The sequence below is a fragment of the Cebus imitator genome, unplaced genomic scaffold (genome assembly GCF_001604975.1).
Source record: "Cebus imitator isolate Cc_AM_T3 unplaced genomic scaffold, Cebus_imitator-1.0 Scaffold194, whole genome shotgun sequence".
Taxonomy (NCBI): domain Eukaryota; kingdom Metazoa; phylum Chordata; class Mammalia; order Primates; family Cebidae; genus Cebus; species Cebus imitator.
Window position 1 is genome coordinate 3,717,227 of NW_016107509.1, and position 8,277 is coordinate 3,725,503.

The following is an 8,277-nucleotide window of genomic DNA, read 5'->3' on the forward strand; positions in this document are numbered from 1 at the left end:
TTTTTTTTTTAGTGAGTTTATATAATGGCTTAGTTGGAATAGCAAAACCTGGTATCCAGAGGTGAAAGTAGCAACCCCACCAAGGAAGGAGAGAAGCTATTGTTTGGTGGATGGGGTTGGGGTTTGGGAAATTATCTGAATATGGCTGGCAGGGAGAGTATGTGTATGCTGGTGAAAGATTGTAACAGATGGGGAAGAAATTTGGGCTTTGGAGGGGGTTACATGATATCCCTTTGAGTATAGATGCTGAAGAAGCAGGAGGGTGAATTAAAAGGCCATGTTGCAATAGATGGGTTTTAAAACAGGCTTTTAAAGCCCGTTGTGGGATGGGGTATTGGGGCTGGGCAGGGTAAGGGTGGTTAGGTTTTAATGGGATGATGAGGGGTGAGTGACTTGTAGCAACAGATGGGAAGCTGGTGTTCCACACCCTAGGGTTAAGGTTGGGGAACATAAGGGGTGCTATTGAGGGAGGTACGGGTTTGGGGAGGGCAGCAATGAGATATGGCTGTGGCCCCGGAATAGTTAAGGAGGCACACAATTTTGCTAGGATGCTTTGGCCTAACAGGGGAACTGGACAAGTGGGGATGATTAGGAAAGAATGTGGAAAGGAGTGCCGGCCTAATTGACAGCAGACCTAGGGAGCTTTGAGAGGCCTGGAGGCCTTGCCATCAATTCCCACAACAGTTATGGAGGCCAAGGAGACAGGCCCTTGAAAAGAAGGCAGCATGGGGTGAGTGGTCCCCCTGTTGATTAAGAAGGGGATGGACTTACCCTCCACTGTAAGAGCCACCCAAAGCTCGGCGTCCATGATGGTCCAGGGGCCTCTGAGATGACCAGGCAGCATCAGTCTGCAGCCACCAAGCCGAGAGCTGGAATTTCAGGAGCAGCAATGTGAGTTGGACAGTTGACTTTTTGTGGGGGCCCTGCACAGATGAGGCGGGGCATTCCTTGGCCCAGTGGTCAGGTTTCCTACACTTGAAACAAGGTCCGGGAGGGGCGGCTGGCCGCACTACAGTCTGGGTGCTTTGAAGTTTTTGTGAGCCGGTGGTGTAGCTGGGGTTTGTCTCACAGAAGAGGCAAGCCTCTGTAGTTCTGAGATGCGCTGCCGCTGGGCAGATTTTTCCCTATTATTGAACACCTTGAAGGTGAGGATGCTTAATTCCTGTTGTGGGGTTTGAGGACCAGATTTTAATTTTTGTACCTTTTTGTAATGTTGGGGTTGATTGGGTGATAAAATGCATGTTAAGCGGTTTTTAGGGGTGACAGTAGAAGTAAGGATAACATTTAAGTGACTCCAGGTGAGGTTATAGTTACTCCAGGTGAGAGTAGAAGTAAGGATAACATTTAAGTTACTCCAGCTGAGACTGGGTTAAGTACTAGAGGATGTGATGAAAAAGAGCCTAACCGTTGGCCAATTTGGGAGAGGTTGGATAAAGGGAAAGGAACATGCACCCTAACTGTGCCTTTGGCCTCAGCCACCTCGTGAAGGGGGAATTGTTGGGGAGGGCAGAGGAGGTAGCCGCTGGACTAAACTGTAAGCTGGGCCACGTATGAGGTGGGGTGGTGACAGGAGGGGCATAAGGAGGTGGGTTGCGGGCAGAGGAAGAGGAGGAAGGCTCTGAGGGGTGGGGTTAGGTCCTGGATCAGGGCCTGGTTCGGACAGGCAGGGGGGAGAAAGGTCGGACAGGTTGATGGACAAGGAGGACTCTGGCTTACCTGCAGAGGAAGGAGATTAGGGAGGGACTGGTGTGTAAAACAATGCCCGGACGTAGGGAGTTTCAGATCATTTGCCTGTGTTGAGACAAAATTTGTTAAAATTGAGAGGTTAAATGTGCCATGATTTGGCCAATTGGAGCCGTTGTTTAACTTGTATTGTGGCCATGCAGTGTTACAGAAGAAGATGAGACGTTTGGGTTTTAGGTCGGAGACAGTTGAGGAGGCTTGAGGTTCTTTAGAACACAGGCCAGCGGAGAGCAGGGAGGGATAGAGGACGGGTGGTTGCCCATGGTTCTGGAAAAGCAGCAGAGACAAGGAAAATGGGCATGCAACCCGGCCGCTCAACAGGAGTCCCTAGTTGAGCCTGGGTTGAACTTCATTGTTGGTGAAAGGCCAAAGACAGTGTCCTCTATGTTGACCTGCCACCAATATTGGCCATGAGCCTGGTGGGCTAGTGACTAGGGTGAATGTCTCCATGATAGTTAAACCCCTGGGGGAAACTGGGTTCCCAGATTCATGACCTACGTAGGATTTTTCTGGTCCTGAACCACACGGAAGAACCTGATTTATCTGATTTTCCTTGTCTTTGTGTGGTGGAGAAAGGATGAAACCGAAAGTGGGAGGAAGTGGAAAGGAAAAGACAAAAGAATGGGAAAGCAAAAAGAGAGACTGCTTACCAAAATAGCTGGTGGTGTGCATCCATGGGCTGGTCTGATGACCCCAGGTCAGTAGGTAGATCTTTTCATGGAGGGAGCACAAGAACAGGGAGGGGGATTTTGAAGAGACCACCCCCCCGCAACAGGCTTTGCGTGAGCAACATGGCCATTTATTCACCTGGGTGCAGGTGGGCCAAGGCCAAAAAGGGCGTTAGCAAAGGGCAGTGGGTTAGGAGTTGGCTTTATAGGTTTGGGGTGGGCAGTGGAAAGCCACAGAGTAAGATCAGTTACAGTGGTGGGGGCAGGGGCAAGGAGTATATATTACCATAAGTTCAGTTACAATGGCTGGTAGAATAAAAGTAGTTAAAATGGTAGGGTGGGTAAGGAGTATTCACATTATCATAATAACAGTTAAAATGGCAGGGTGGGGTGAGGGAAAGCTTTTGTGGGTGGTGGGGAAGCTCTGCAGGGCGATCAGGAATAATGGCAAAAGCAGGGAGTGGGGACAGAGGGTAATCAGCCAAGGCAGGCAGGACTTTAGACTTTCTGGGTCCGGCCTTGCACATGGAAGCCTAATGCTAAACACCTCCAAGGAGAAGGTAACAAGAAAACAATTATTTTTGCCCAAAAAGATCTGGGCATGTAGTCCCCAGTTACCTTTGAAAACAGGGTATAAGATTAGACTGAAAATAGGAGGTTAGTTGAAAGAAGCAGTTAGTCCACTCAGATCTCCTCTTCTGTCCTGTGACCTATCCCTCACTTCTATAGAAAACCAAAGCAAAGTTTACTTTCTGGAGAAGTTGAACCAGAGAGCCTTTGAACACTGGAAGACTAGACATAGTGGGGGTCCACCACCATACTGAAAGGTGGGAGTGTCAAATTAAACTCTTAACAATAAATAGTGGGATCTCCTAGAGGTCTGACAGGCAGGCTTACATTATAGACCAAGGTTTGGAGGACTTCTTGCTTGTGAAACTGACCAGCCCAAAACAAAGGCCCTTTATATGCTGATACACAGAGGAGGTTGCCCAAAGAAACAGCTGCATCTCTGCTCAAGTAATTTATCATGAGGCCTCTTCATTCAAAACCTCCTGTGTGCATAGGGCTTTCCATCAACTATTTCTTTCCTTTAGGAATTGTTCTTCAGTAAGTCTTAACAATGTATTGCAAAATATTATTTATCTTAGCGATGACAAAAGCCTGGGCACTGGGGCATTGCTCAGCCTCTCTCATCCATTGAAAAGGTTAGTGAAGAGACATCATTTTTTTTTTTTTTTTTTGAGATGGAGTTTCGCTCTTGTTACCCAGGCTGGAGTGCAATGGCGCGATCTCGGCTCACCGCAACCTCCGCCTCCTGGGTTCAGGCAATTCTCCTGCCTCAGCCTCCTGAATAGCTGGGACTACAGGCACGCGCCACCATGCCCAGCTAATTTTTTGTAGTTTTAGTAGAGACGGGGTTTCACCATGTTGACCAGGATGGTCTTGATCTCTTGACCTTGTGATCCACCCGCCTCGGCCTCCCAAAGTACTGGGATTAACAGGCTTGAGCCACCGCGCCCGGCCCGAGACATCATTTATTAAGATGGGGTCTACGGTCATCCCAGTGTTGGCAGATCCACACCTCCACCTTTTGCATAGGCTGGTTCAAATTTTGTTAGCTGAAAAGAGCCAGTGCTTCAGAAGAATCTAATAGCTAATTTGACTTTGCATTATAGATCATGTTTTTCTTATCAACTCCAAGGTGCCTCACTTGGAATCTGAGAATTCTTAGGATATAATTTAGTTTTTAAAATAAGTAATCCATTCCCCGTGCAGAAATATAATCAACTGGTGCAAAAAAGTATCCTCAAACTTGAGCACCCTCATCTTCTTCTTGAAAAAAGGAAACAGAGGTCATCCTGCTCTTCTATTATTTATGGAAAAAAACAGACTATAGACAAAAAACGTTACGGAGATGACAGTGGAGGATGACAGTGGGCCAGCACGGATGGGGGCTGTGGCAGCTACTAAGGACAGGGAGGTGGAGAAGATGGCACCCCAGGCAATGATGACTGAGGAGATGATGGCAGATGTGATCACGACAGACCTAATAGGCCTAATGGCTGCTGAGGCAAAGGTAGCAGAGACTACCTATGTGATGGTTGGTATAACACGGTGTCGCCTCTGGGGTGACTCTGAAACGGGAAGAGTTCCCTTATCCCCCTGGAAGAGCGTGTATGGGGTATGGCTCACTTCTTCCGTGTCCGGCTACTCAGAACTCTAGGGGGCGCATGCTGACGGCCAGGTCGTGGGGATCCCACCCACCGCAGCGTCCGGGGTCCAGTGTTCACATCTCCTGAAGCCCCAGTGGGCGTGTGTTACAAGTGCATTCCTTCAGTTTAGCCGCCCGCAGAGGGCTTGTGTTACTCAGCTCAGGGAGGACCCTGCCTTACCACAAGGACAGAGGGCTTTCTGTCTCCCAGGGTTTTTGCCTTAGTGTACTGGAAAAAATCGGATCACAGGTGGGCTTAGAGGATGGGTGCAAGGTTTTTTTTATTGAGTGTTGGTAGCTCTCAGTGAGGTGGTTGGGGAGGCCAGAAAGGGATGGAGTGGGAGGGTGCTTTTCCCCTGAAGTCAGGCCACCCAGAGGGTGGGCTCTCCTGCCACCCTGGGCCAAACTCCGCAAACTTCCGCTGCTCAATGGCCGCCGGGGTCTGCCAGTACTTGTCGGTGTGTTCTTCTGCACGTGTGTTCCTATTGATGTCCAGTCACTTGTGGCTCTGCCCGCTAGGGCCTCAGGGTGTTTATGGGTACAGGATGGGGGCACGGCCCAAATACACCATTTGGGCACGGAAACAGAAATGCCTGTCCTCACCTAGGTCCATGGACACAGGCCCGGGACTGGAGCCCTAGCCGAGGACCTGCCCTTCTCTACCCATAACTTCCCTGACCCCTTCCTGTATCAAATCCAAGGGCGACAGCAGGGAGGGGGCTGCAGCTCAAGAATAACAGGCCTTATTGATGTGGAGGCAGCAGCTGCTGGTGAGAAGGAGATGACAAAGTTGATATGGCCACAATAATTGGAGTTGGGAGGCAAAAGAGTTTTCTGCAATAATGAATGTGATCATCCTTCGTATCCCAAGGGGACCATAGTTGCAAGTAGAAAGAAAAGCCACTGGCGATCTATAGAATTAGCCACTTATCATAATTCTGAATTGTGGACTGAGCTCTATACACACTCCCAGGGAGAGTCTGGTTAATCCAAGGTGTTGATAGGTGAGCAGCCCCTTCCACGGCCCAGGGAAGCTAGAAAGTAGAAACCAGTAACTGGTTACCAGAAACAAGAACCACAGATCTATATGTTATTGCAACATCAGAGGTCCAGCCTTTGGGTTCCTTTTCAGGAAAGCAGTTCCCATCTTGAATTCTCATGGGTGTAACTAGAATTGTGGTCCACTTGGGGCTGGGCATAAAGGAGAGAGACTGTTGATCAGGAGTGAGGACTCTGTGACAGAACCAATGAGCTCAGAAGAGGCTGGTAACCTCCATGTTCTCTGATGCTTTGATACTATTTTCTCTGTCACTGACCAGCTCCTCGCTGAGAACAATAACAAATAGAAAATGAAATCTCCTACTTGAGAATAATCACACACAAGAAATGAAAATAGATATGAATGTACAGGTACAATTTTCATAAAAAAAGAAAATAGATATGAAATACAAGTGTCTTTTCAAACACACACACACACACACACACACACACACACACACACACATATGCACACAAGCATTTTGCCTGGATATTCCTGAAACTGAAAAGTAGTTCAATTTAGAACAGAATGACTTTGCTCTTACTACATAAATACATGTTTAAACTACACATAACTGACAGGGCACAGTGGCTCACATCTGTAATCCCAGCACTTTGGGAGGTCAAGACGGATGGATCACTTGAGGTCAGGAGTTCAAGACCAGCCTGGTCAACATGGTGAAAATCATCTCTACTAAAACAAAATACAAAAATTAGCTAAAAGTGGTGGCAGGCGCCTGTAATCCCAGCTACTCAGGAGGCTGAGGCAGGAGAATCGCTTGAATCTGGAGGCAGAGGTTTACGGTGAGCTGAGATCACATTACACTCCAGCCTGGGTGACAGAGTGAGACTTCATCTCAATAATAATAATAAAATAAAATTAATAAAAAATAAACTACACATTAACACAACCCATTGTAATGATACTTTACCACACACCCAGTAGGATGGCTACTATTAAAAAAAGTGTTGACAATAATGTGGAGGAATTGAAACTCTTGAGCACTGTTGGTGGTAATGTAAAATAACAGCTGGTATGAGAAATAGTATGGTGATTTTACAAAATTAAAAGTAGAATTACTATATGATCCTGCAATTTCATTCTTAGATACTCAGAAGAATTGAAAACAGAGTTTTGAAAAGGTATTTGTATACCAAAGTTCATAGCAGCATTATTCACACTAGCTAAAAAGTGGAAGAAACTCGTGTCCATTAGTGAATGAATGGATAAATGAAATGTGATATATACATACAATGGAATATTATTCAGCCTTAGAAAAGAAAATCCCGTTATATGCTACAATATAGATGAAACTTGAGGACATTATGATAAGTGAAATAAGCCAGAAACCAGATGACCAACATTGTATGATTCCACTTACATGAGATATTCAGAGTAGTCAAATTCATGGAGACAGAAAGTAGAATGGTTGTTTCCAGGGGCTGGGGAGAGGGGAAATGGGAAGTTACTGTTTAATAGGCATACAGTTTCAGTTTGGCAAGATGAAAAAGTTCTGGAAATTGGTTGCACAACAATGCGAATATACTTGACACTATGGGATAGTACACTTAGAATGGCTAAGATGAAAAATTTTGTATTTTAAATATCGATGTATATTTACCATGGTTAAAAATAAAAATAAACATAAATGACCCCATGAACAATTTATCAAACATGAGATAGCGTGTTTCTGAGTGTATATGTGGTCACATTGATGTGTCATACTGTCGCTATCAAGTTGATTATGTGGGTAATTTCTCACACCTGTACGGGAAGTTGACTCTCATAGAGTAAAAGGTCCTTGCAGCAATACAGTATTTGCTTGTGTTACTTATCTGCTCCTGTATAAAATTACCCCCCAAAACTTAGAGGCTTAAAACAACAATAAATATTTGTTGTCATCACAGTTTCTTTGGGTCAGGAATTCAGGAGTGGCTTAGCTGGGCGGTTCTGGCCCAGGGTCTCTCTCATGAGGTTGTAGTTGAGGTTTTGGCTGGGGCTGCAGCCATTTGAAGGCTTGACTAGGGCTGGAGGATCTTTCAAAGTGACTGACTCATGTGGCTAGCAAGGTGGTGCTGGTTGTTGCCTGTAGGCTTCAGTTTCTTCTCACATGGGCCCCTCTACAGACTTCTTGAGTGTCGCTGTGTATGCCATGGTATCTGGCTTCTCTCAGAGTGAGTGGTCCAAAGAGCGAATGATGGAAGTGGCAATGCTGGGCACGGTGGCTGGCTCCTATAATCCAAGCAGGTTGAGGTGGGCAGGTTACTTGAGGTCAGGAGTTCAAGACCAGCTTGGCCAACATGGTGAAACCCCGTCTCTACCAAAAATATAAAAATTAGCCAGGCATGGGCCGGGCGCGGTGGCTCAAGCCTGTAATCCCAGCACTTTGGGAGGCCGAGGCGGGTGGATCAGGAGGTCAAGAGATCGAGACCATCCTGGTGAACATGGTGAAACCCCGTCTCTACTAAAAATGCAAAACATTAGCTGGGCATGGTGGCACGTGCCTATAATCCCAGCTACTCAGGAGGCTGAGGCAGGAGAATTGCCTGAACCCAGGAGACGGAGGTTGCGGTGAGCCAAGATCGCGCCATTGCACTCCAGCCTGGGTAACAAGA